A 23,349-nucleotide genomic window follows, 5' to 3' on the forward strand; every position below is an offset into this window, starting at 1 on the left:
GCAGGTAGCTTAGTGGTTAGAGTGTAGATGTGGCAGGTAGCCTAGTGGTTAGAGTGTAGAGGCGGCAAGTAGCCTAGTGGTTAGAGTGTGGGCGGCAGGTAGCCTAGTGGTTAGAGTGTAGAGGCGGCAGGTAGCCTAGTGGTTAGAGTGTAGAGGCGGCAGGTAGCCTAGTGGTTAGAGTGTAGAGGCGGCAGGTAGCCTAGTGGTTAGAGTGTAGAGGCGGCAGGTAGCCTAGTGGTTAGAGTGGAGGGGCGGCAAGTAGCATAGTGGTTAGAGTGTAGAGGCGGCAGGTAGCCTAGTGGTTAGAGTGGAGGTTTGGCAGGTAGTCTAGTGGTAACAGTGTAGAGCCGGCAGGTAGCCTAGTGGTTAGAGTGGAGGGGCGGCAGGTAGCCTAGTGGTTAGAGTGTAGAGGCGGCAGGTAGCCTAGTGGTTAGAGTGTAGAGGCGGCAGATAGCCTAGTGGTTAGAGTGTAGAGGCGGCAGGTAGCCTAGTGGTTAGAGTGTAGAGGCGGCAGGTAGCCTAGTGGTTAGAGTGGAGGGGCGGCAGGTAGTCTAGTGGTTACAGTGTAGAGGCGGCAGGTAGATTAGTGGTTAGAGTGTAGATGTGGCAGGTAGCCTAGTGGTTAGAGTGTAGAGGCGGCAGGTAGCCTAGTGGTTAGAGTGTAGGGCGGCAGGTAGCCTAGTGGTTAGAGTGGAGGTTTGGCAGGTAGTCTAGTGGTAACAGTGTAGAGGCGGCAGGTAGCCTAGTGGTTAGAGTGTAGAGGCGGCAGGTAGCCTAGTGGTTAGAGTGTAGAGGCGGCAGGTAGCCTAGTGGTTAGAGTGTAGAGGCGGCAGGTAGACTAGTGGTTAGAGTGTAGAGGCGGCAGGTAGCCTATTAGTTAGAGTGGAGGGGCGGCAGGTAGCCTAGTGGTTAGAGTGGAGGGCGGCAGGTAGCCTAGTGGTTAGAGTGTAGAGGCGGCAGGTAGCCTAGTGGTTAGAGTGTAGAGGCGGCAGGTAGCCTAGTGGTTAGAGTGTAGAGGCGGCAGGTAGCCTAGTGCTTAGAGTGGAGGGCGGCAGGTAGCCTAGTGGTTAGAGTGTAGAGACGGCAGGTAGCCTAGTGGTTAGAGTGTAGCTGCGGCAGGTAGCCTAGTGGTTAGAGTGGAGGGGCTGCAGGTAGCCTAGTGGTTAGAGTGTAGAGGCGGCAGGTAAACTAGTGGTTAGAGTGTAGAGGCGGCAGGTAGCCTATTAGTTAGAGTGGAGGGGGCGGCAGGTAGCCTAGTGGTTAGAGTGGAGGGGCGGCAGGTAGCCTAGTGGTTAGAGTGTAGAGGCGGCAGGTAGCCTAGTGGTTAGAGTGTAGAGGCGGCAGGTAGCCTAGTGGTTAGAGTGTAGAGGCGGCAGGTAGCCTAGTGGTTACAGTGTAGAGGCGGCAGGTAGCCTAGTGGTTAGAGTGTAGGGCGGCAGGTAGCCTAGTGGTTAGAGTGTAGAGGCGACAGGTAGCCTAGTGGTTAGAGTGTAGAGGCGGCAGGTAGCCTAGTGGTTAGAGTGGAGGGGCGGCAGGTAGTCTAGTGGTTACAGTGTAGAGGCGGCATGTAGCTTAGTGGTTAGAGTGTAGATGTGGCAGTTAGCCTAGTGGTTAGAGTGTAGAGGCGGCAGGTAGCCTAGTGGTTAGAGTGTAGAGGCGGCAGGTAGCCTAGTGGGTGGAGTGTAGAGGCGGCAGTTAGCCTAGTGGTTAGAGTGGAGGGCGGCAGGTAGCCTAGTGGTTAGAGTGTAGAGTCGGCAGGTAGCCTAGTGGTTAGAGTGTAGTGGCGGCAGGTAGCCTAGTGGTTAGAGTGGAGGGGCTGCAGGTAGCCTAGTGGTTAGAGTGTAGAGACGGCATGTAGCCTAGTGGTTAGAGTGTAGAGGCGGCAGGTAGCCTAGTGGTTAGAGTGTAGGGCGGCAGGTAGCCTAGTGGTTAGAGTGTAGAGGCGGCAGGTAGCCTAGTGGTTAGAGTGTAGAGGCGGCAGGTAGCCTAGTGGTTAGAGTGGAGGGCGGCAGGTAGCCTAGTGGTTAGAGTGTAGAGACGGCAGGTAGCCTAGTGGTTAGAGTGTAGTGGCGGCAGGTAGCCTAGTGGTTAGAGTGGAGGGGCTGCAGGTAGCCTAGTGGTTAGAGTGTAGAGACGGCATGTAGCCTAGTGGTTAGAGTGTAGAGGCGGCAGGTAGCCTAGTGGTTAGAGTGTAGAGGCGGCAGGTAGCCTAGTGGTTAGAGTGTAGAGGCGGCAGGTAGCCTAGTGGTTAGAGTGTAGAGGCGGCAGGTAGACTAGTGGTTAGAGTGTAGAGGCTGCAGGTAGCCTATTAGTTAGAGTGGAGGGGGCGGCAGGTAGCCTAGTGGTTAGAGTGGAGGGGCGGCAGGTAGCCTAGTGGTTAGAGTGTAGAGGCGGCAGGTAGCCTAGTGGTTAGAGTGTAGAGGCGGCAGGTAGCCTAGTGGTTAGAGTGTAGAGGCGGCAGGTAGCCTAGTGGTTAGAGTGGAGGGCGGCAGGTAGCCTAGTGGTTAGAGTGTAGAGACGGCGGGTAGCCTAGTGGTTAGAGTGTAGCTGCGGCAGGTAGCCTGAGTGGTTAGAGTGGAGGGGCTGCAGGTAGCCTAGTGGTTAGAGTGTAGAGGCGGCAGGTAGACTAGTGGTTAGAGTGTAGAGGTGGCAGGTAGCCTATTAGTTAGAGTGGGGGGGCGGCAGGTAGCCTAGTGGTTAGAGTGGAGGGCGGCAGGTAGCCTAGTGGTTAGAGTGTAGGGCGGCAGGTAGCCTAGTGGTTAGAGTGTGAGGCGGCAGGTAGCCTAGTGGTTACAGTGTGAGGCGACGGGTAGCCTAGTGGTAAGAGTGTGAGGCGGCAGGTAGCCTAGTGGTTACAGTGTAGAGGCGGCGGGTAGCCTAGTGGTTAGAGTGTAGAGGCGGCAGATAGCCTAGTGGTTAGAGTGTAGAGGCGGCAGGTAGCCTAGTGGTTAGAGTGGAGGGCGGCAGGTAGTCTAGTGGTTAAAGTATAGAGGCGGCAGGTAGCTTAGTGGTTAGAGTGTAGATGTGGCAGGTAGCCTAGTGGTTAGAGTGTAGAGGCGGCAAGTAGCCTAGTGGTTAGAGTGTAGAGGCGGCAGGTAGCCTAGTGGTTATAGTGGAGGTTTGGCAGGTAGTCTAGTGGTAACAGTGTAGAGTCGGCAGGTAGCCTAGTGGTTAGAGTGTAGAGGCGGCAGGTAGCCTAGTGGTTAGAGTGTAGAGGCGGCAGGTAGACTAGTGGTTAGAGTGTAGAGGCGGCAGGTAGACTAGTGGTTAGAGTGTAGAGGCGGCAGGTAGCCTAGTGGTTAGAGTGGAGGTTTGGCAGGTAGTCTAGTGGTAACAGTGTAGAGGCGGCAGGTAGCCTAGTGGTTAGAGTGGAGGTTTGGCAGGTAGTCTAGTGGTAACAGTGTAGAGGCGGCAGGTAGCCTAGTGGTTAGAGTGTAGAGGCGGCAGGTAGCCTAGTGGTTAGAGTGTGGAGGCGGCAGGTAGCCTAGTGGTTAGAGTGTAGAGGCGGCAGGTAGACTAGTGGTTAGAGTGTAGAGGCGGCAGGTAGCCTATTAGTTAGAGTGGAGGGGCGGCGGGTAGCCTAGTGGTTAGAGTGGAGGGCGGCAGGTAGCCTAGTGGTTAGAGTGTAGAGGCGGCAGGTAGCCTAGTGGTTAGAGTGTAGAGGCGGCAGGTAGCCTAGTGGTTAGAGTGTAGAGGCGGCGGGTAGCCTATTGGTTAGAGTGGAGGGGCGGCAGGTAGCCTAGTGGTTAGAGTGTAGAGACGGCGGGTAGCCTAGTGGTTAGAGTGTAGTGGCGGCAGGTAGCCTAGTGGTTAGAGTGGAGGGCCTGCAGGTAGCCTAGTGGTTAGAGTGTAGAGGCGGCGGGTAGCCTAGTGGTTAGAGTGTAGAGGCGGCAGGTAGCCTAGTGGTTAGAGTGTAGAGGCGGCGGGTAGCCTAGTGGTTACGTGTAGAGGCGGCAGGTAGCCTAGTGGTTAGAGTGTAGGGCGGCAGATAGCCTAGTGGTTAGAGTGTAGAGGCGGCAGGTAGCCTAGTGGTTGGAGTGTAGAGGCAGCAGGTAGCCTAGTGGTTAGAGTGGAGGGGCGGCAGGTAGTCTAGTGGTTACAGTGTAGAGGCGGCAGGTAGCTTAGTGGTTAGAGTGTAGATGTGGCAGGTAGCCTAGTGGTTAGAGTGTAGAGGCGGCAGATAGCCTAGTGGTTAGAGTGTAGAGGCGGCAGGTAGCCTAGTGGTTAGAGTGTAGAGGCGGCAGGTAGCCTAGTGGTTAGAGTGGAGGGGCGGCAGGTAGTCTAGTGGTTACAGTGTAGAGGCGGCAGGTAGCCTAGTGGTTAGAGTGTAGATGTGGCAGGTAGCCTAGTGGTTGGAGTGTAGAGCCGGCAGGTGGCGTAGCGGTTAGAGTGTAGATGTGGCAGGTAGCCTAGTGGTTAGAGTGTAGAGGCGGCAGGTAGCCTAGTGGTTAGAGTGTAGAGGCGGCAGGTAGCCTAGTGGTTAGAGTGGAGGGGCTGCAGGTAGCCTAGTGGTTAAAGTGTGGGGCGGCAGGTAGCTTAGTGGTTAGAGTGTAGAGGCGGCAGGTAGCCTAGTGGTTAGAGTGGAGGGGCGGCAGGTAGCCTAGTGGTTAGAGTGTAGTGGCGGCAGGTAGCCTAGTGGTTAGAGTGGAGGGGCTGCAGGTAGCCTAGTGGTTAAAGTGTGGGGCGGGAGGTAGCCTAGTGGTTAGAGTGGAGGTTTGGCAGGTAGTCTAGTGGTAACAGTGTAGAGCCGGCAGGTAGCCTAGTGGTTAGAGTGTAGAGGCGGCATGTAGCCTAGTGGTTAGAGTGTAGGGCGGCAGGTAGCCTAGTGGTTAGAGTGTAGAGGCGGCAGGTAGCCTAGTGGTTAGAGTGTAGAGGCGGCAGGTAGCCTAGTGGTTAGAGTGTAGAGGCGGCAGATAGCCTAGTGGTTAGAGTGTAGGGGCGGCGGGTAGCATAGTGGTTAGAGTGTAGAGGCGACAGGTAGCCTAGTGGTTAGAGTGGAGGGCGGCAGGTAGTCTAGTGGTTAAAGTGTAGAGGCGGCAGGTAGCTTAGTGGTTAGAGTGTGAGGCGGCAGGTAGCCTAGTGGTTAGAGTGGAGGGCGGCAGGTAGTCTAGTGGTTAAAGTGTAGAGGCGGCGGGTAGCTTAGTGGTTAGAGTGTAGATGTGGCAGGTAGCCTAGTGGTTAGAGTGTAGAGGCGGCAAGTAGCCTAGTGGTTAGAGTGTGGGGCGGCAGGTAGCCTAGTGGTTGGAGTGTAGGGCGGCAGGTAGCCTAGTGGTTAGAGTGTAGATGTGGCAGGTAGCCTAGTGGTTAGAGTGTGGAGGCGACAGGTAGCCTAGTGGTTAGAGTGTAGAGGCGGCGGGTAGCCTAGTGGTTAGAGTGTAGGGCGGCGGGTAGCCTAGTGGTTGGAGTGTGAGGCGGCAGGTAGCCTAGTGGTTGGAGTGTAGAGGCGGCAGGTAGCCTAGTGGTTAGAGTGTAGAGGCGGCAGGTAGCCTAGTGGTTAGAGTGGAGGGGCGACAAGTAGCCTAGTGGTTAGAGTGTAGAGGCGGCGGGTAGCCTAGTGGTTGGAGTGGAGGTTTGGCAGGTAGTCTAGTGGTAACAGTGTAGAGCCGGCAGGTAGCCTAGTGGTTAGAGTGGAGGGCGGCAGGTAGCCTAGTGGTTAGAGTGTAGAGGCGGCAGGTAGCCTAGTGGTTAGAGTGTAGGGCGGCAGGTAGCCTAGTGGTTAGAGTGTAGGGGCGGCAGGTAGCCTAGTGGTTAGAGTGTAGGGCGGCAGGTAGCCTAGTGGTTAGAGTGTAGAGGCGGCAGGTAGCCTAGTGGTTGGAGTGTAGAGGCGGCGGGTAGCCTAGTGGTTAGAGTGTAGGGGCGGCAGGTAGCCTAGTGGTTAGAGTGTGGGGGCGGCAGGTAGCCTAGTGGTTAGAGTGTAGGGCGGCAGGTAGTTCTAGTGGTTACAGTGTGAGAGCGGCAGGTAGCCTAGTGGTTAGAGTGTAGAGGCGGCAGGTAGCCTAGTGGTTAGAGTGTAGAGGCGGCAGGTAGCCTAGTGGTTAGAGTGTAGAGCCGGCAGGTAGCCTAGTGGTTAGAGTGTAGAGGCGGCGGGTAGCCTATTGGTTAGAGTGGAGGGGCGGCAGGTAGCCTAGTGGTTAGAGTGGAGGGCGGCAGGTAGCCTACTGGTTAGAGTGTAGAGGCGGCAGGTAGCCTAGTGGTTAGAGTGTAGAGGCGGCAGGTAGCCTAGTGGTTAGAGTGTAGGGCGGCAGGTAGACTAGTGGTTAGAGTGTAGAGGCGCGGGTAGCCTATTAGTTAGAGTGTAGATGTGGCAGGTAGCCTAGTGGTTAGAGTGTAGAGGCGGCAAGTAGCCTAGTGGTTAGAGTGTAGAGGCGGCAGGTAGCCTAGTGGTTAGAGTGTAGAGGCGGCAGGTAGCCTAGTGGTTAGAGTGTAGAGGCGGCAGGTAGCCTAGTGGTTAGAGTGGAGGGGCGGCAGGTAGTCTAGTGGTTACAGTGTAGAGGCGGCAGGTAGCCTAGTGGTTAGAGTGTAGAGGCGGCAGGTAGCCTAGTGGTTAGAGTGTAGAGGCGGCAGGTAGCCTACTGGTTAGAGTGTAGAGGCGGCAGGTAGACTAGTGGTTAGGTGTAGAGGCGGCAGGTAGCCTATTGGTTAGAGTGGAGGGGGCGGCAGGTAGCCTAGTGGTTAGAGTGGAGGGCGGCAGGTAGCCTACTGGTTAGAGTGTAGAGGCGGCAGGTAGCCTAGTGGTTAGAGTGTAGGGCGGCGGGTAGCCTAGTGGTTACAGTGTAGAGGTGGCAGGTAGCCTAGTGGTTAGAGTGTAGAGGCGGCAGATAGCCTAGTGGTTGGAGTGTCGGGCGGCGGGTAGCCTAGTGGTTAGAGTGTAGAGGCGGCGGGTAGCCTAGTGGTTAGAGTGGAGGGCGGCAGGTAGTCTAGTGGTTAAAGTGTAGAGGCGGCGGGTAGCTTAGCGGTTAGAGTGTAGATGTGGCGGGTAGCCTAGTGGTTGGGTGTGGGCGGCAAGTAGCCTAGTGGTTAGAGTGTGGGCGGCAGGTAGCCTAGTGGTTAGAGTGTAGGGGCGGCAGGTAGCCTAGTGGTTAGAGTGGAGGGGCGGCAGGTAGTCTAGTGGTTACAGTGTAGAGGCGGCGGGTAGCTTAGTGGTTAGAGTGTAGATGTGGCAGGTAGCCTAGTGGTTAGAGTGTGGGGCGGCAAGTAGCCTAGTGGTTAGAGTGTAGAGGCGGCAGGTAGCCTAGTGGTTAGAGTGTAGAGGCGGCAGGTAGCCTAGTGGTTAGAGTGTAGAGGCGGCAGGTAGCCTAGTGGTTAGAGTGGAGGGGCGGCAGGTAGTCTAGTGGTTACAGTGTAGAGGCGGCAGGTAGCCTAGTGGTTAGAGTGTAGAGGCGGCAGGTAGCCTAGTGGTTAGAGTGTAGAGGCGGCAGGTAGCCTAGTGGTTAGAGTGTAGAGGCGGCAGGTAGACTAGTGGTTAGAGTGTGGAGGCGGCAGGTAGCCTATTAGTTAGAGTGGAGGGGCGGCGGGTAGCCTAGTGGTTAGAGTGGAGGGGCGGCAGGTAGCCTACTGGTTAGAGTGTAGAGGCGGCAGGTAGCCTAGTGGTTAGAGTGTAGAGGTGGCAGGTAGCCTAGTGGTTAGAGTGTAGAGGCGGCAGGTAGCCTAGTGGTTACAGTGTAGAGGTGGCAGGTAGCCTAGTGGTTGGAGTGTAGGGGCGGCAGATACCCTAGTGGTTAGAGTGTAGAGGCGGCAGGTAGCCTAGTGGTTAGAGTGTAGGGCGGCAGGTAGCCTAGTGGTTAGAGTGGAGGGGCGACAAGTAGCCTAGTGGTTGGAGTGTAGGGCGGCAGGTAGCCTAGTGGTTAGAGTGGAGGTTTGGCAGGTAGTCTAGTGGTAACAGTGTAGAGCCGGCAGGTAGCCTAGTGGTTAGAGTGTAGAGGCGGCATGTAGCCTAGTGGTTAGAGTGTAGAGGCGGCAGGTAGCCTAGTGGTTAGAGTGTAGAGGCGGCAGGTAGCCTAGTGGTTAGAGTGTAGAGGCGGCAGGTAGCCTAGTGGTTAGAGTGGAGGGGCGGCAGGTAGCCTAGTGGTTAGAGTGTAGAGGCGGCAGGTAGCCTAGTGGTTAGAGTGGAGGGGCGGCAGGTAGCCTAGTGGTTAGAGTGTAGAGGCGGCAGGTAGCCTAGTGGTTAGAGTGGAGGGGCGGCAGGTAGTCTAGTGGTTACAGTGTAGAGGCGGCAGGTAGCTTAGTGGTTAGAGTGTAGATGTGGCGGGTAGCCTAGTGGTTGGAGTGTAGGGGCGGCAAGTAGCCTAGTGGTTAGAGTGTAGAGGCGGCGGGTAGCCTAGTGGTTAGAGTGTAGAGGCGGCGGGTAGCCTAGTGGTTAGAGTGTAGAGGCGGCGGGTAGCCTAGTGGTTAGAGTGGAGGGCGGCAGGTAGTCTAGTGGTTACAGTGTGAGGCGGCAGGTAGCCTAGTGGTTAGAGTGTGGGCGGCAGGTAGCCTAGTGGTTAGAGTGTAGAGGCGGCAGGTAGCCTAGTGGTTAGAGTGTAGAGGCGGCAGGTAGACTAGTGGTTAGAGTGTAGAGGCGGCAGGTAGCCTATTAGTTAGAGTGGAGGGGGCGGCAGGTAGCCTAGTGGTTAGAGTGGAGGGGCGGCAGGTAGCCTACTGGTTAGAGTGTAGAGGCGGCAGGTAGCCTAGTGGTTAGAGTGTGAGGCGGCAGGTAGCCTAGTGGTTAGAGTGTGAGGCGGCGGGTAGCCTAGTGGTTACAGTGTAGAGGTGGCAGGTAGCCTAGTGGTTGGAGTGTAGGGGCGGCAGATAGCCTAGTGGTTAGAGTGTAGGGCGGCGGGTAGCCTAGTGGTTAGAGTGTGAGGCGGCAGGTAGCCTAGTGGTTAGAGTGGAGGGCGGCAGGTAGTCTAGTGGTTAAAGTGTAGAGGCGGCAGGTAGCTTAGCGGTTAGAGTGTAGATGTGGCAGGTAGCCTAGTGGTTAGAGTGTAGAGGCGGCAAGTAGCCTAGTGGTTAGAGTGTAGAGGCGGCAGGTAGCCTAGTGGTTAGAGTGGAGGTTTGGCAGGTAGTCTAGTGGTAACAGTGTAGAGCCGGCAGGTAGCCTAGTGGTTAGAGTGTAGAGGCGGCATGTAGCCTAGTGGTTAGAGTGTAGAGGCGGCAGGTAGCCTAGTGGTTAGAGTGTAGAGGCGGCAGGTAGCCTAGTGGTTAGAGTGTAGAGGCGGCAGGTAGCCTAGTGGTTAGAGTGGAGGGGCGGCAGGTAGCCTAGTGGTTAGAGTGTAGAGACGGCAGGTAGCCTAGTGGTTAGAGTGTAGTGGCGGCAGGTAGCCTAGTGGTTAGAGTGTAGAGGCGGCAGGTAGCCTAGTGGTTAGAGTGGAGGGGCGGCAGGTAGTCTAGTGGTTACAGTGTAGAGGCGGCAGGTAGCTTAGTGGTTAGAGTGTAGATGTGGCAGGTAGCCTAGTGGTTAGAGTGTGGAGGCGGCAAGTAGCCTAGTGGTTAGAGTGTAGAGGCGGCAGGTAGCCTAGTGGTTAGAGTGGAGGTTTGGCAGGTAGTCTAGTGGTAACAGTGTAGAGGCGGCAGGTAGCCTAGTGGTTAGAGTGTAGGGCGGCATGTAGCCTAGTGGTTAGAGTGTAGAGGCGGCAGGTAGCCTAGTGGTTGGATTGTAGAGGCGGCGGGTAGCCTAGTGGTTAGAGTGTAGAGGCGGCAGGTAGCCTAGTGGTTAGAGTGGAGGGGCGGCAGGTAGCCTAGTGGTTGGAGTGTAGAGACGGCGGGTAGCCTGGTGGTTGGGGTGTAGTGGCGGCAGGTAGCCTAGTGGTTAGAGTGGAGGGGCTGCAGGTAGCCTAGTGGTTAGAGTGTAGAGACGGCGGGTAGCCTAGTGGTTAGAGTGTAGAGGCGGCGGGTAGCCTAGTGGTTGGAAGTGTGGGGCGGCAGGTAGCCTAGTGGTTACATTGTGAGCGGCGGGTAGCCTAGTGGTTGGAGTGTGGGCGGCAGATAGCCTAGTGGTTAGAGTGTGGAGGCGGCGGGTAGCCTAGTGGTTAGAGTGTAGAGGCGGCAGGTAGCCTAGTGGTTAGAGTGTAGAGGCGGCAGATAGCCTAGTGGTTGGGGTGTGGGCGGCGGGTAGCCTAGTGGTTGGAGTGTGGGGCGGCAGGTAGCCTAGTGGTTGGAGTGTAGAGGCGGCAGGTAGCCTAGTGGTTAGAGTGGAGGGCGGCAGGTAGCCTAGTGGTTAGAGTGTAGAGACGGCGGGTAGCCTAGTGGTTAGAGTGTAGAGGCGGCGGGTAGCCTAGTGGTTAGAGTGTAGAGGCGGCAGGTAGCCTAGTGGTTACATTGTGGAGGCGGCAGGTAGCCTAGTGGTTAGAGTGTAGAGGCGGCAGATAGCCTAGTGGTTAGAGTGGAGGTTTGGCAGGTAGTCTAGTGGTAACAGTGTAGAGCCGGCGGGTAGCCTAGTGGTTAGAGTGTAGGGCGGCATGTAGCCTAGTGGTTAGAGTGTAGAGGCGGCAGGTAGCCTAGTGGTTAGAGTGTGGAGGCGGCAGGTAGCCTAGTGGTTGGAGTGTGGGGCGGCGGGTAGCCTAGTGGTTAGAGTGGAGGGGCGGCAGGTAGCCTAGTGGTTAGAGTGTGGAGGCGGCGGGTAGCCTAGTGGTTAGAGTGTAGTGGCGGCAGGTAGCCTAGTGGTTAGAGTGTAGAGGCGGCGGGTAGCCTAGTGGTTAGAGTGGAGGGGCGGCGGGTAGTCTAGTGGTTACAGTGTAGAGGCGGCGGGTAGCTTAGTGGTTAGAGTGTAGATGTGGCAGGTAGCCTAGTGGTTAGAGTGGAGGGCGGCAGGTAGCCTAGTGGTTAGAGTGTAGAGACGGCGGGTAGCCTAGTGGTTAGAGTGTGGAGGCGGCGGGTAGCCTAGTGGTTAGAGTGTAGGGCGGCGGGTAGCCTAGTGGTTACATTGTGGGGCGGCGGGTAGCCTAGTGGTTAGAGTGTGGAGGCGGCAGATAGCCTAGTGGTTAGAGTGTAGGGCGGCATGTAGCCTAGTGGTTGGAGTGTAGAGGCGACGGGTAGCCTAGTGGTTAGAGTGTGGGGCGGCGGGTAGCCTAGTGGTTAGAGTGTGGGGCGGCGGGTAGCCTAGTGGTTAGAGTGGAGGGCGGCAGGTAGCCTAGTGGTTAGAGTGTGGAGACGGCGGGTAGCCTAGTGGTTAGGGTGTAGTGGCGGCAGGTAGCCTAGTGGTTAGGGTGTAGGGCGGCAGGTAGCCTAGTGGTTAGAGTGGAGGGGCGGCGGGTAGTCTAGTGGTTACAGTGTGAGGCGGCGGGTAGCTTAGTGGTTAGAGTGTAGATGTGGCAGGTAGCCTAGTGGTTAGAGTGTGAGGCGGCAAGTAGCCTAGTGGTTAGAGTGTAGGGGCGGCGGGTAGCCTAGTGGTTAGAGTGGAGGTTTGGCAGGTAGTCTAGTGGTAACAGTGTGGAGGCCGGCGGGTAGCCTAGTGGTTAGAGTGTGAGGCGGCATGTAGCCTAGTGGTTAGAGTGTAGAGGCGGCAGGTAGCCTAGTGGTTAGAGTGTAGAGGCGGCGGGTAGCCTAGTGGTTAGAGTGTAGAGGCGGCAGGTAGCCTAGTGGTTAGAAGTGGAGGGCGGCAGGTAGCCTAGTGGTTAGAGTGTAGAGACGGCGGGTAGCCTAGTGGTTAGAGTGTAGTGGCGGCGGGTAGCCTAGTGGTTAGAGTGGAGGGGCTGCAGGTAGCCTAGTGGTTAGAGTGTAGAGACGGCGGGTAGCCTAGTGGTTGGAGTGTGGGGGCGGCAGGTAGCCTAGTGGTTAGAGTGTGGGCGGCGGGTAGCCTTTGGTTACATTGTAGGGCGGCAGGTAGCCTAGTGGTTAGAGTGTAGAGGCGGCAGATAGCCTAGTGGTTGGAGTGTAGGGGCGGCGGGTAGCCTAGTGGTTAGAGTGTAGGGGCGGCGGGTAGCCTAGTGGTTAGAGTGTAGAGGAGGCAGAAAGCCTAGTGGTTGGAGTGTAGAGGCGGCAGGTAGCCTAGTGGTTAGAGTGTAGGGCGGCGGGTAGCCTAGTGGTTAGAGTGTGGAGGCGGTGGGTAGCCTAGTGGTTAGGGTGGAGGGGCGGCGGGTAGCCTAGTGGTTAGAGTGTAGAGACGGCGGGTAGCCTAGTGGTTAGAGTGTGGAGGCGGCAGGTAGCCTAGTGGTTAGAGTGTGAGGCGGCGGGTAGCCTAGTGGTTACATTGTGGAGGCGGCAGGTAGCCTAGTGGTTAGGTGTGGGGCGGCAGATAGCCTAGTGGTTAGAGTGTAGGGGCGGCAGGTAGCCTAGTGGTTAGAGTGTAGAGGCGGCGGGTAGCCTAGTGGTTAGAGTGGAGGGGCGGCGGGTAGTCTAGTGGTTACAGTGTAGAGGCGGCAGGTATCTTAGTGGTTAGAGTGTAGATGTGGCAGGTAGCCTAGTGGTTAGAGTGTAGAGGCGGCGGGTAGCCTAGTGGTTACAGTGTGAGGCGGCAGGTAGCCTAGTGGTTAGAGTGGAGGTTTGGCAGGTATTCTAGTGGTAACAGTGTAGGGCGGCAGGTAGCCTAGTGGTTGGAGGGTAGGGCGGCGGGTAGCCTAGTGGTTAGAGTGTAGGGCGGCGGGTAGCCTAGTGGTTAGAGTGGAGGGGCGGCGGGTAGCCTAGTGGTTAGAGTGTAGAGACGGCAGGTAGTCTAGTGGTAACAGTGTAGAGGCGGCAGGTAGCCTAGTGGTTAGAGTGGAGGTTTGGCAGGTAGTCTAGTGGTTAGAGTGTAGCGGCGGCAGGTAGCCTAGTGGTTAGAGTGTAGAGGCGGCGGGTAGCCTATTAGTTAGAGTGGAGGGGGCGGCGGGTAGCCTAGTGGTTAGAGTGGAGGGCGGCAGGTAGCCTAGTGGTTAGAGTGGAGGGCGGCAGGTAGCCTAGTGGTTACAGTGTAGAGGTGGCAGGTAGCCTAGTGGTTAGAGTGTAGAGGCGGCAGATAGCCTAGTGGTTAGAGTGTAGGGGCGGCGGGTAGCCTAGTGGTTAGAGTGGAGGGGCGGCGGGTAGTCTAGTGGTTACAGTGTAGAGGCGGCAGGTAGCTTAGTGGTTAGAGTGTAGATGTGGCAGGTAGCCTAGTGGTTGGAGTGTGGAGGCGGCAGGTAGCCTAGTGGTTAGAGTGGAGGTTTGGCAGGTAGTCTAGTGGTAACAGTGTAGAGGCGGCAGGTAGCCTAGTGGTTAGAGTGGAGGTTTGGCAGGTAGTCTAGTGGTTAGAGTGTGGAGGCGGCAGGTAGCCTAGTGGTTAGAGTGTAGAGGTGGCGGGTAGCCTGGTGGTTAGAGTGTGGGCGGCGGGTAGCCTAGTGGTTAGAGTGGAGGGGCGGCGGGTAGTCTAGTGGTTACGTGTGAGGCGGCAGGTAGCCTGGTGGTTAGAGTGTGGGGCGGCGGGTAGCCTAGTGGTTAGAGTGTGGAGGCGGCAGGTAGACTAGTGGTTAGAGTGTGAGCGGCGGGTAGCCTATTGGTTAGAGTGGAGGGGGCGGCGGGTAGCCTGGTGGTTGGAGTGTAGAGGCGGCGGGTAGCCTAGTGGTTAGATTGTGGGGCGGCGGGTAGCCTAGTGGTTAGAGTGTGGAGGCGGCGGGTAGCCTAGTGGTTAGAGTGTGGGGCGGCAGGTAGCCTAGTGGTTAGAGTGTGGGGCGGCGGGTAGCCTAGTGGTTGGAGTGTGGGGCGGCAGGTATCCTAGTGGTTGGAGTGTGGGGCGGCGGGTAGCCTAGTGGTTCGAGTGTGGGGCGGCAGGTAGCCTAGTGGTTGGAGTGTGGGGCGGCGGGTAGCCTAGTGGTTAGAGTGTGGGGCGGCGGGTAGCCTAGTGGATGGAGTGTGGGGCGGCAGGTAGCCTAGTGGTTAGAGTGTGGGGCGGCAGGTAGCCTAGTGGTTGGAGTGTGGGCGGCGGGTAGCCTAGTGGTTAGAGTGTTGAGGCGGCAGGTAGCCTAGTGGTTAGAGTGGAGCGGCGGCAGGAAGCGTAGTGGTTAGAGTAGAGTGGAGGGGCGACAGGTAGCCAAGTGGTTAGAGTGTAGAGGCGGTAGGTAGCCTAGTGGTTAGAGTGGGGGGCGGCGGGTACCTAGTGGTTAGAGTGTAGAGACGGCGGGTAGCCTAGTGGTTGGAGTGTGGGGCGGCGGGTAGCCTAGTGGTTGGAGTGTGAGGCGGCGGGTAGCCTAGTGGTTACGTGTGGCGGCGGGTAGCCTAGTGGTTAGAGTGGAGGTTTGGCAGGTATTCTAGTGGTAACAGTGTAGGGGCGGCGGGTAGCCTAGTGGTTGGAGGTGTGGGGCGGCGGGTAGCCTAGTGGTTGGAGTGTGAGGCGACCGGTAGCCTAGTGGTTGGAGTGTGGGGCGGCGGGTAGCCTAGTGGTTAGAGTGTGGAGGCGGCAGGTAGCCTAGTGGTTAGAGTGGAGGGCGGCGGGTAGTCTAGTGGTTACAGTGTAGGGGCGGCAGGTAGCTTAGTGGTTAGAGTGTAGATGTGGCAGGTAGCCTAGTGGTTAGAGGTGTAGAGGTGGCAGGTAGCCTAGTGGTTAGAGTGGAGGTTTGGCAGGTAGTCTAGTGGTAACAGTGTAGAGGCGGCAGGTAGCCTAGTGGTTAGAGTGTAGAGGCGGCAGGTAGCCTAGTGGTTAGAGTGTAGAGGCGGCGGGTGGCCTAGTGGTTAGAGTGTGGGCGGCAGGTAGCCTGTGGTTGGGTGTAGGGCGCAGGTAGCCTTTTTTAGAGTGGAGGGCGGCGGGTAGCCTGGTGGTTGGAGTGTGGAGGCGGCGGGTAGCCTAGTGGTTAGAGTGTAGTGGCGGCAGGTAGCCTAGTGGTTAGAGTGTAGAGGCGGCGGGTAGCCTGGTGGTTAGAGTGTAGCGGCGGCAAGTAGCCTAGTGGTTGGAGTGTAGAGGCGGCAGGTAGCCTAGTGGTTAGAGTGGAGGTTTGGCAGGTAGTCTAGTGGTAACAGTGTAGAGGCGGCAGGTAGCCTAGTGGTTAGAGTGTGAGGCGGCAGGTAGCCTAGTGGTTGAGTGTAGAGCGGCAGGTAGCCTGTGGTTAGAGTGGAGGTTTGGCAGGTAGTCTAGTGGTTAACAGTGTGGGGCGGCAGGTAGCCTAGTGGTTAGAGTGTGGGGCGGCAGGTAGCCTAGTGGTTGGAGTGTAGGGGCGGCGGTAGCCTAGTGGTTAGAGTGTAGAGGCGGCGGGTAGCCTAGTGGTTGGAGTGTGGGGCGGCGGGTAGCCTAGTGGTTGGAGTGTGGAGGCGGCAAGTATCCTAGTGGTTGGAGTGTAGAGGCGGCGGGTAGCCTAGTGGTTCGGTGTGGGGCGGCGGGTACCTAGTGGTTGGAGTGTGGGGCGGCGGGTAGCCTAGTGGTTTGAGTGTGGAGGCGGCAGGTAGCCTAGTGGATGGAGTGTGGGGCGGCAGGTGGCCTAGTGGTTGGGGTGTGGGCGGCGGGTAGCCTAGTGGTTGGAGTGTGGGGCGGCGGGTAGCCTAGTGGTTAGAGTGTTGAGGCGGCAGGTAGCCTAGTGGTTAGAAGTGGAGGCGGCGGCAGGAAGCGTAGTGGTTAGAGTAGAGTGGAGGGGCGACAGGTAGCCAAGTGGTTAGAGTGTGAGGCGGCGGGTATCCTAGTGGTAGCCTCGTAGTTGGACTGAAGAGGCGGCAGGTAGCCTAGTGGTTGGGGTGTGGGGCGGCAGGTAGCCTAGTGGTTAGAGTGTAGAGACGGCGGGTAGCCTAGTGGTTGGAGTGTAGTGGCGGCGGGTAGCCTAGTGGTTAGAGTGTAGGGCGGCGGGTAGCCTAGTGGTTAGAGTGTGGGGCGGCAGGTATCCTGGTGGTTAGGTGTGGGGCGGCGGGTAGCCTAGTGGTTAGAGTGTGGGGCACAGGTAGCCAGTGGTTAGAGTGTAGAGGCGGCGGGTATCCTGGTGGTAGCCTCGTAGTTAGACTGAAGAGGCGGCGGGTAGCCTAGTGGTTGGGTGTAGGGCGACAGGTAGCCTAGTGGTTAGAGTGTAGAGGCGGCGGGTAGCCTAGTGGTTGGGTGTAGTGGCGGCGGGTAGCCTAGTGGTTAGAGTGGGGGGGCTGCAGGTAGCCTAGTGGTTGGAGTGTAGAGGCGGCGGGTAGCCTAGTGGTTGGGGTGTGGGGCGGCGGGTAGCCTAGTGGTTGGAGTGTGGGGCGGCAGGTAGCCTAGTGGTTACAGTGTAGGGCGGCAGGTAGCCTAGTGGTTGGAGTGTGGGGCGGCAGATAGCCTAGTTGTTGAGTGTGGTGGCGGCAGGTAGCCTAGTGGTTAGAGTGTGGAGGCGGCAGGTAGCCTAGTGGTTAGAGTGGAGGGCGGCGGGTAGTCTAGTGGTTACAGTGTGGGGGCGGCGGTACTTAGTGGTTAAGTGTATATGTGGAAGGTAGCCTAGTGGTTGGAGTGTGGGGCGGCAAGTAGCCTAGTGGTTAGAGTGTGAGGCGGCAGGTAGCCTAGTGGTTAGAGTGGAGGTTTGGCAGGTAGTCTAGTGGTAACAGTGTGGAGCCCGGCGGGTAGCCTAGTGGTTAGAGTGTGGGGCGGCATGTAGCCTAGTGGTTGGAGTGTAGAGGCGACAGGTAGCCTTGTGGTTGGAGTGTGGAGGCGGCAGGTAGCCTAGTGGTTGAGTGTAGAGGCGGCAGGTAGCCTAGTGGTTGGAGTGGAGGGGCGGCGGGTAGCCTAGTGGTTGGAGTGTGGAGGCGCGGGTAGCCTAGTGGTTAGGGTGTGGAGGCGGCGGGTAGCCTATGGTTAGAGTGTGGAGGCGGCAAGTATCCTAGTGGTTGGGGTGTGGGCGGCAGGTAGCCTGGTGGTTCGAGTGTGGAGGCGGCAGGTAGCCTAGTGGTTAGAGTGTGGAGGCGGCGGGTAGCCTAGTGGTTGGAGTGTGAGGCGGCGGGTAGCCTGGTGGATGGAGTGTGGGGCGGCGGGTAGCCTAGTGGTTGAGTGTGGGCGGCGGGTAGCCTGTGGTTAGTGTGGGCGGCGGTAGCCTAGTGGTTAGAGTGTTGAGGCGGCAGGTAGCCTGGTGGTTAGAGTGGAGGGCGGCAGGAGGCGTGGTGGTTAGAGTAGAGTGGAGGGGCGACGGTAGCCAAGTGGTTAGAGTGTAGGGCGGCGTATCCTAGTGGTAGCCTCGTAGTTAGACTGAAAGGCGGCGGGTAGCCTAGTGGTTAGAGTGTAGGGCGGCGGGTAGCCTAGTGGTTGGAGTGTAGAGACGGCGGGTAGCCTAGTGGTTGGGGTGTGGTGGCGGCAGGTAGCCTAGTGGTTAGAGTGGAGGGGCTGCAGGTAGCCTAGTGGTTAGAGTGTGGAGGCGGCGGGTAGCCTAGTGGTTGGAGTGTGGGGCGGCGGGTAGCCTAGTGGTTGGAGTGTGGAGGCGGCGGGTAGCCTAGTGGTTACAGTGTGGGGCGGCGGGTAGCCTAGTGGTTGGAGTGTGGGGCGGCAGATAGCCTAGTTGTTGGGGTGTAGTGGCGGCGGGTAGCCTAGTGGTTAGAGTGTAGGGCGGCAGGTAGCCTGGTGGTTAGAGTGGAGGGCGGCAGGTAGTCTAGTGGTTACAGTGTAGAGGCGGCAGGTAGCTTGGTGGTTGGTGTATATGTGGAAGGTACCTGTGGTTAGAGTGTGGGGCGGCAATACCTAGTGGTTAGAGTGTAGAGGCGGCGGGTAGCCTAGTGGTTAGAGTGGAGGTTTGGCAGGTAGTCTAGTGGTTAACAGTGTGGAGCCGGCAGGTAGCCTGTGGTTAGAGTGTGGGCGGCATGTAGCCTGTGGTTAGGGTGTGAGGCGGCAGGTAGCCTTGTGGTTAGAAGTGTAGAGGCGCGGTAGCCTAGTGGTTAGAGTGTGGAGGCGGCAGGTAGCCTAGTGGTTGGAGTGGAGGGCGGCGGGTAGCCTAGTGGTTGGAGTGTGAGGCGGCGGGTAGCCTAGTGGTTGGGGTGTAGTGGCGGCAGGTAGCCTGGTGGTTAGAGTGGAGGGGCTGCAGGTAGCCTAGTGGTTAGAGTGTAGAGACGGCGGGTAGCCTAGTGGTTGAGTGTGGGGCGGCAGGTACCTGTGGTTGGTGTGGAGGCGGCAGTAGCCTAGTGGTTACAGTGTGGGGCGACGGGTAGCCTAGTGGTTGGGTGTGGGGCGGCAGATAGCCTAGTGGTTGGAGTGTGGGGCGGCGGGTACTGGTGGTTGGAGTGTCGAGGCGGCGGGTAGCCTAGTGGTTGGAGTGGAGGGGCGGCGGTAGTCTAGTGGTTACAGTGTGGGGCGGCATTTAGCTTGTGGTTAGAGTGTAGATGTGGCAGGTAGCCTAGTGGTTAGAGTGTGGGCGGCAGGTAGCCTAGTGGTTAGAGTGTGGGCGGCATGTAGCCTAGTGGTTGGAGTGGAGGGCGGCGGGTAGCCTAGTGGTTGGAGTGTAGGGACGGCGGGTAGCCTAGTGGTTAGAGTGTAGTGGCGGCAGGTAGCCTAGTGGTTAGAGTGGAGGGGCTGCAGGTAGCCTAGTGGTTGGAGTGTGGGGGCGGCGGGTAGCCTGGTGGTTGGAGTGTGGGGCGGCGGGTAGCCTAGTGGTTGGAGTGTGGGGCGGCGGGTAGCCTGGTGGTTACAGTGTGAGGCGGCGGGTAGCCTAGTGGTTAGAGTGTGAGGCGGCAGATAGCCTAGTGGTTGGAGTGTGAGGCGGCGGGTAGCCTGGTGGTTGGAGTGTGGGCGGCGGGTAGCCTGGTGGTTAGAGTGGAGGGCGGCAGGTAGTCTAGTGGTTACAGTGTGGGGCGGCATTTAGCTTAGTGGTTGGAGTGTAGATGTGGCAGGTAGCCTAGTGGTTGGGGTGTGGGGCGGCAAGTATCCTAGTGGTTGGAGTGTGGGGCGGCAGGTAGCCTAGTGGTTAGAGTGTAGGGCGGCAGTGGCCTAGTGTTGGAGTGTGGGGCGGCGGGTAGCCTAGTGGTTAGAGTGGAGGGGCGGCGGGTAGTCTAGTGGTTACAGTGTGGGCGGCGGGTACTTAGTGGTTAGAGTGTAGATGTGGCGGTAGCCTAGTGGTTAGAGTGTGGGGCGGCGGGTAGCCTAGTGGTTAGAGTGTGGGCGGCGGGTAGCCTAGTGGTTAGAGTGGAGGGGTGGCAGGTATTCTAGTGGTAACAGTGTGGAGGCGGCGGTAGCCTAGTGGTTGGAGTGTGGGCGGCAAGCATCCTAGTGGTTAGGGTGTGGGGCGGCAGGTAGCCTAGTGGTTCGAGTGTGGGGGCGGCAGGTAGCCTAGTGGTTAGAGTGTAGAGGCGGCGGGTAGCCTAGTGGTTGGTGTGTGGGCGGCGGGTAGCCTAGTGGATGGGAGTGTGGGCGGCAGGTAGCCTAGTGGTTGGAGTGTGGGCGGCGGGTAGCCTAGTGGTTAGAGTGGGCGGCGGCAGGAGGCGTAGTGGTTAGAGTAGAGTGGAGGGGCGACAGTAGCCAAGTGGTTAGAGTGTCGGGGCGGCGGGTATCCTAGTGGTAGCCTCGTAGTTAGACTGAAGAGGCGACGGGTAGCCTAGTGGTTGGAGTGTAGGGCGGCGGGTAGCCTAGTGGTTGGAGTGTAGAGACGGCGGGTAGCCTAGTGGTTGGAGTGTAGTGGCGGCGGGTAGCCTAGTGGTTAGAGTGGAGGGGCTGCAGGTAGCCTAGTGGTTGGAGTGTGGAGGCGGCGGGTAGCCTAGTGGTTAGAGTGTGGGGCGGCGGGTAGCCTAGTGGTTGGAGTGTGGGGCGGCGGGTAGCCTAGTGGTTACAGTGTAGAGGCGGCAGGTAGCCTAGTGGTTGAGTGTAGAGGCGGCAGATAGCCTGGTTGTTGGAGTGTAGTGGCGGCGGGTAGCCTAGTGGTTAGAGTGTGAGGCGGCGGGTAGCCTAGTGGTTAGAGTGTGGGCGGCGGGTAGCCTAGTGGTTAGAGTGGAGGGGCGGCGGGTAGCCTAGTGGTTAGAAGTGTAGAGGCGGCGGGTAGCCTAGTGGTTAGAGTGTAGTGGCGGCAGGTAGCCTAGTGGTTAGAGTGGAGGGGCTGCAGGTAGCCTAGTGGTTAGAGTGTGGGGGCGGCGGGTAGCCTAGTGGTTGGGTGTGGGGGCGGCGGGTAGCCTAGTGGTTAGAGTGTGGGCGGCGGGTAGCCTAGTGGTTAAGTGTGGGGCGGCGGGTAGCCTGGTGGTTGGAGTGTGGAGGCGGCAGATACCTAGTGGTTAGAGTGTGGGCGGCGGGTAGCCTAGTGGTTGGAGTGTGGGCGGCAGGTAGCCTAGTGGTTAGAGTGTGGGGCGGCGGGTAGCCTAGTGGTTGGAGTGTAGAGGCGGCAGGTAGCCTAGTGGTTAGAGTGGAGGTTTGGCAGGTAGTCTAGTGGTTAACAGTGTAGGGCGGCCGGTAGCCTAGTGGTTAGGGTGTGGGGCGGCAGGTAGCCTAGTGGTTAGAGTGTGGGGCGGCAGGTAGCCTAGTGGTTACAGTGTGGGGCGGCGGGTAGCCTAGTGGTTAGAGTGTAGAGGCGGCAGATAGCCTAGTGGTTAGAGTGTAGGGCGGCGGGTAGCCTAGTGGTTGGAGTGTGGGCGGCGGGTAGCCTAGTGGTTAGAGTGTGGGCGGCGGTAGCCTAGTGGTTAGAGTGTAGGGCGGCGGGTAGCCTAGTGGTTAGAGTGTGGGGCGGCGGGTAGCCTAGTGGTTGGAGTGTGGGCGACAAGTATCCTGGTGGTTAGGGTGTAGGGCGCGGGTAGCCTGGTGGTTCGAGTGTGGGGCGGCGGGTAGCCTAGTGGTTAGAGTGTGAGGCGACGGGTAGCCTAGTGGTTAGAGTGTGAGGCGGCATTTAGCTTAGTGGTTAGAGTGTAGATGTGGCGGGTAGCCTAGTGGTTAGAGTGTGGGCGGCAGGTAGCCCAGTGGTTAGAGTGTGGGCGGCGGGTAGCCTAGTGGTTAGAGTGGAGGTTTGGCAGGTAGTCTATGGTAACAGTGTGGGGGCGGCAGGTAACCTAGTGGTTAGAGTGTAGAGGCGGCAGGTAGCCTAGTGGTTAGAGTGTGGGGCGGCAGGTAGCCTAGTGGTTAGAGTGTGGGGCGGCATTTAGCTTAGTGGTTAGAGGTGTAGATGTGGCAGGTAGCCTAGTGGTTAGAGTGTGGGGCGGCAGGTAGCCCAGTGGTTAGAGTGTGAGGCGGCAGGTAGCCTAGTGGTTAGAGTGGAGGTTTGGCAGGTAGTCTAGTGGTTAACAGTGTGGGCGGCGGGTAACCTAGTGGTTAGGGTGTGGGCGGCAGGTAGCCTAGTGGTTGGAGTGTGAGGCGGCAGGTAGCCTAGTTGTTAGAGTGTGGGGCGGCGGGTAGCCTAGTGGTTAGAGTGGAGGTTTGGCAGGTAGTCTAGTGGTAACAGTGTAGAGCCGGCAGGTAGCCTAGTGGTTGGAGTGTGGGGCGGCATGTAGCCTAGTGGTTAGAGTGTGGGCGGCGGGTAGCCTAGTGGTTAGAGTGTAGAGCCGGCGGGTAGCCTAGTGGTTAGAGTGTGGGCGACGGGTAGCCTAGTGGTTAGAGTGGAGGGCGGCGGGTAGCCTAGTGGTTGGAGTGTAGTGGCGGCGGTAGCCTAGTGGTTAGAGTGGAGGGGCTGCAGGTAGCCTAGTGGTTAGAGTGTAGAGGCGGCGGGTAGCCTAGTGGTTAGAGTGTGGGGCGGCGGGTAGCCTAGTGGTTAGAGTGTGGTGGCGGCGGGTAGCCTAGTGGTTAGAGTGGAGGGGCTGCAGGTAGCCTAGTGGTTAGAGTGTAGAGACGGCGGGTAGCCTAGTGGTTGGGTGTGGAGGCGGCGGGTAGCCTAGTGGTTGGGGTGTGGGGCGGCAGGTAGCCTAGTGGTTAGAGTGGAGGGCGGCGGGTAGTCTAGTGGTTACAGTGTGGGCGGCAGGTAGCCTAGTGGTTAGAGTGTGGGGCGGCAGGTAGCCTAGTGGTTGGAGTGTGAGGCGGCAGGTAGCCTAGTGGTTAGAGTGGAGGTTTGGCAGGTAGTCTAGTGGTAACAGTGTTGAGGCGGCAGGTAGCCTAGTGGTTAGAGTGTAGAGGCGGCAGGTAGCCTAGTGGTTAGATGGAGCGGCGGCAGGAAGCGTAGTGGTTAGAGTAGAGTGGAGGGCGACAGGTAGCCAAGTGGTTGGGGTGTGGCGGCGGCAGGTATCCTAGTGGTAGCCTCGTAGTTGGACTGAAGAGGCGGCAGGTAGCCTAGTGGTTAGAGTGTAGGGCGGCGGGTAGCCTGGTGGTTGGAGTGTAGAGGCGGCGGGTAGCCTAGTGGTTAGGTGTGGGCGGCGGGTAGCCTGGTGGTTGGAGTGTGGGGCGGCGGGTAGCCTAGTGGTTACATGTGAGGCGGCGGGTAGCCTAGTGGTTGGAGTGTGGGGCGGCAGATAGCCTAGTTGTTGGAGTGTAGTGGCGGCGGGTAGCCTAGTGGTTAGAGTGTAGAGGCGGCGGGTAGCCTAGTGGTTAGAGTGGAGGGCGGCAGGTAGTCTAGTGGTTACAGTGTGGGGCGGCAGGTAGCTTAGTGGTTAGAGTGTATATGTGGAAGGTAGCCTAGTGGTTAGAGTGTAGGGGCGGCAAGTAGCCTAGTGGTTAGAGTGTGGGCGGCGGGTAGCCTAGTGGTTGGAGTGTGGAGGCGGCAGGTAGCCTAGTGGTTAGAGTGGAGGGGCGGCGGGTAGCCTAGTGGTTAGAGTGTAGAGACGACGGGTAGCCTAGTGGTTAGAGTGTAGTGGCGGCGGGTAGCCTAGTGGTTAGAGTGGAGTGGCTGCAGGTAGCCTAGTGGTTAGAGTGTAGAGGCGGCGGGTAGCCTGGTGGTTAGGGTGTGGGGCGGCATTTAGCTTAGTGGTTAGAGTGTAGATGTGGCGGGTAGCCTAGTGGTTAGAGTGTGGGGGCGGCAGGTAGCCTAGTGGTTAGAGTGTGGGGCGGCGGGTGGCCTAGTGGTTAGAGTGTGAGGCGGCAGGTAGCCTAGTGGTTACAGTGTGGGCGGCGGGTAGCCTAGTGGTTAGGTGTGGGGCGGCAGATAGCCTAGTGGTTGGAGTGTGGAGGCGGCGGGTAGCCTAGTGGTTAGAGTGTGGTGGCGGCGGGTAGCCTAGTGGTTAGAGTGGAGTGGCTGCAGGTAGCCTAGTGGTTAGAGTGTAGAGGCGGCGGGTAGCCTAGTGGTTGGAGTGTAGGGCGGCATTTAGCTTAGTGGTTAGAGTGTAGATGTGGCGGGTAGCCTAGTGGTTGGGTGTAGAGGCGGCGGGTAGCCTAGTGGTTAGGGTGTGGAGGCGGCAGGTAGCCTAGTGGTTAGAGTGTGGAGGCGGCGGGTAGCCTAGTGGTTACAGTGTGGGCGGCGGGTAGCCTAGTGGTTGGAGTGTGGGGCGGCAGATAGCCTAGTGGTTGGAGTGTGGGCGGCGGGTAGCCTAGTGGTTAGGGTGTGGAGGCGGCGGGTAGCCTAGTGGTTAGAGTGGAGGGGGCGGCAGGTAGTCTAGTGGTTACAGTGTGGAGGCGGCATTTAGCTTAGTGGGTGGAGTGTAGATGTGGCAGGTAGCCTAGTGGTTAGAGTGTGGAGG

This window comes from Salmo salar, chromosome ssa02 (assembly GCF_905237065.1).
Source record: "Salmo salar chromosome ssa02, Ssal_v3.1, whole genome shotgun sequence".
NCBI classification, from domain to species: Eukaryota; Metazoa; Chordata; class Actinopteri; order Salmoniformes; family Salmonidae; genus Salmo; species Salmo salar.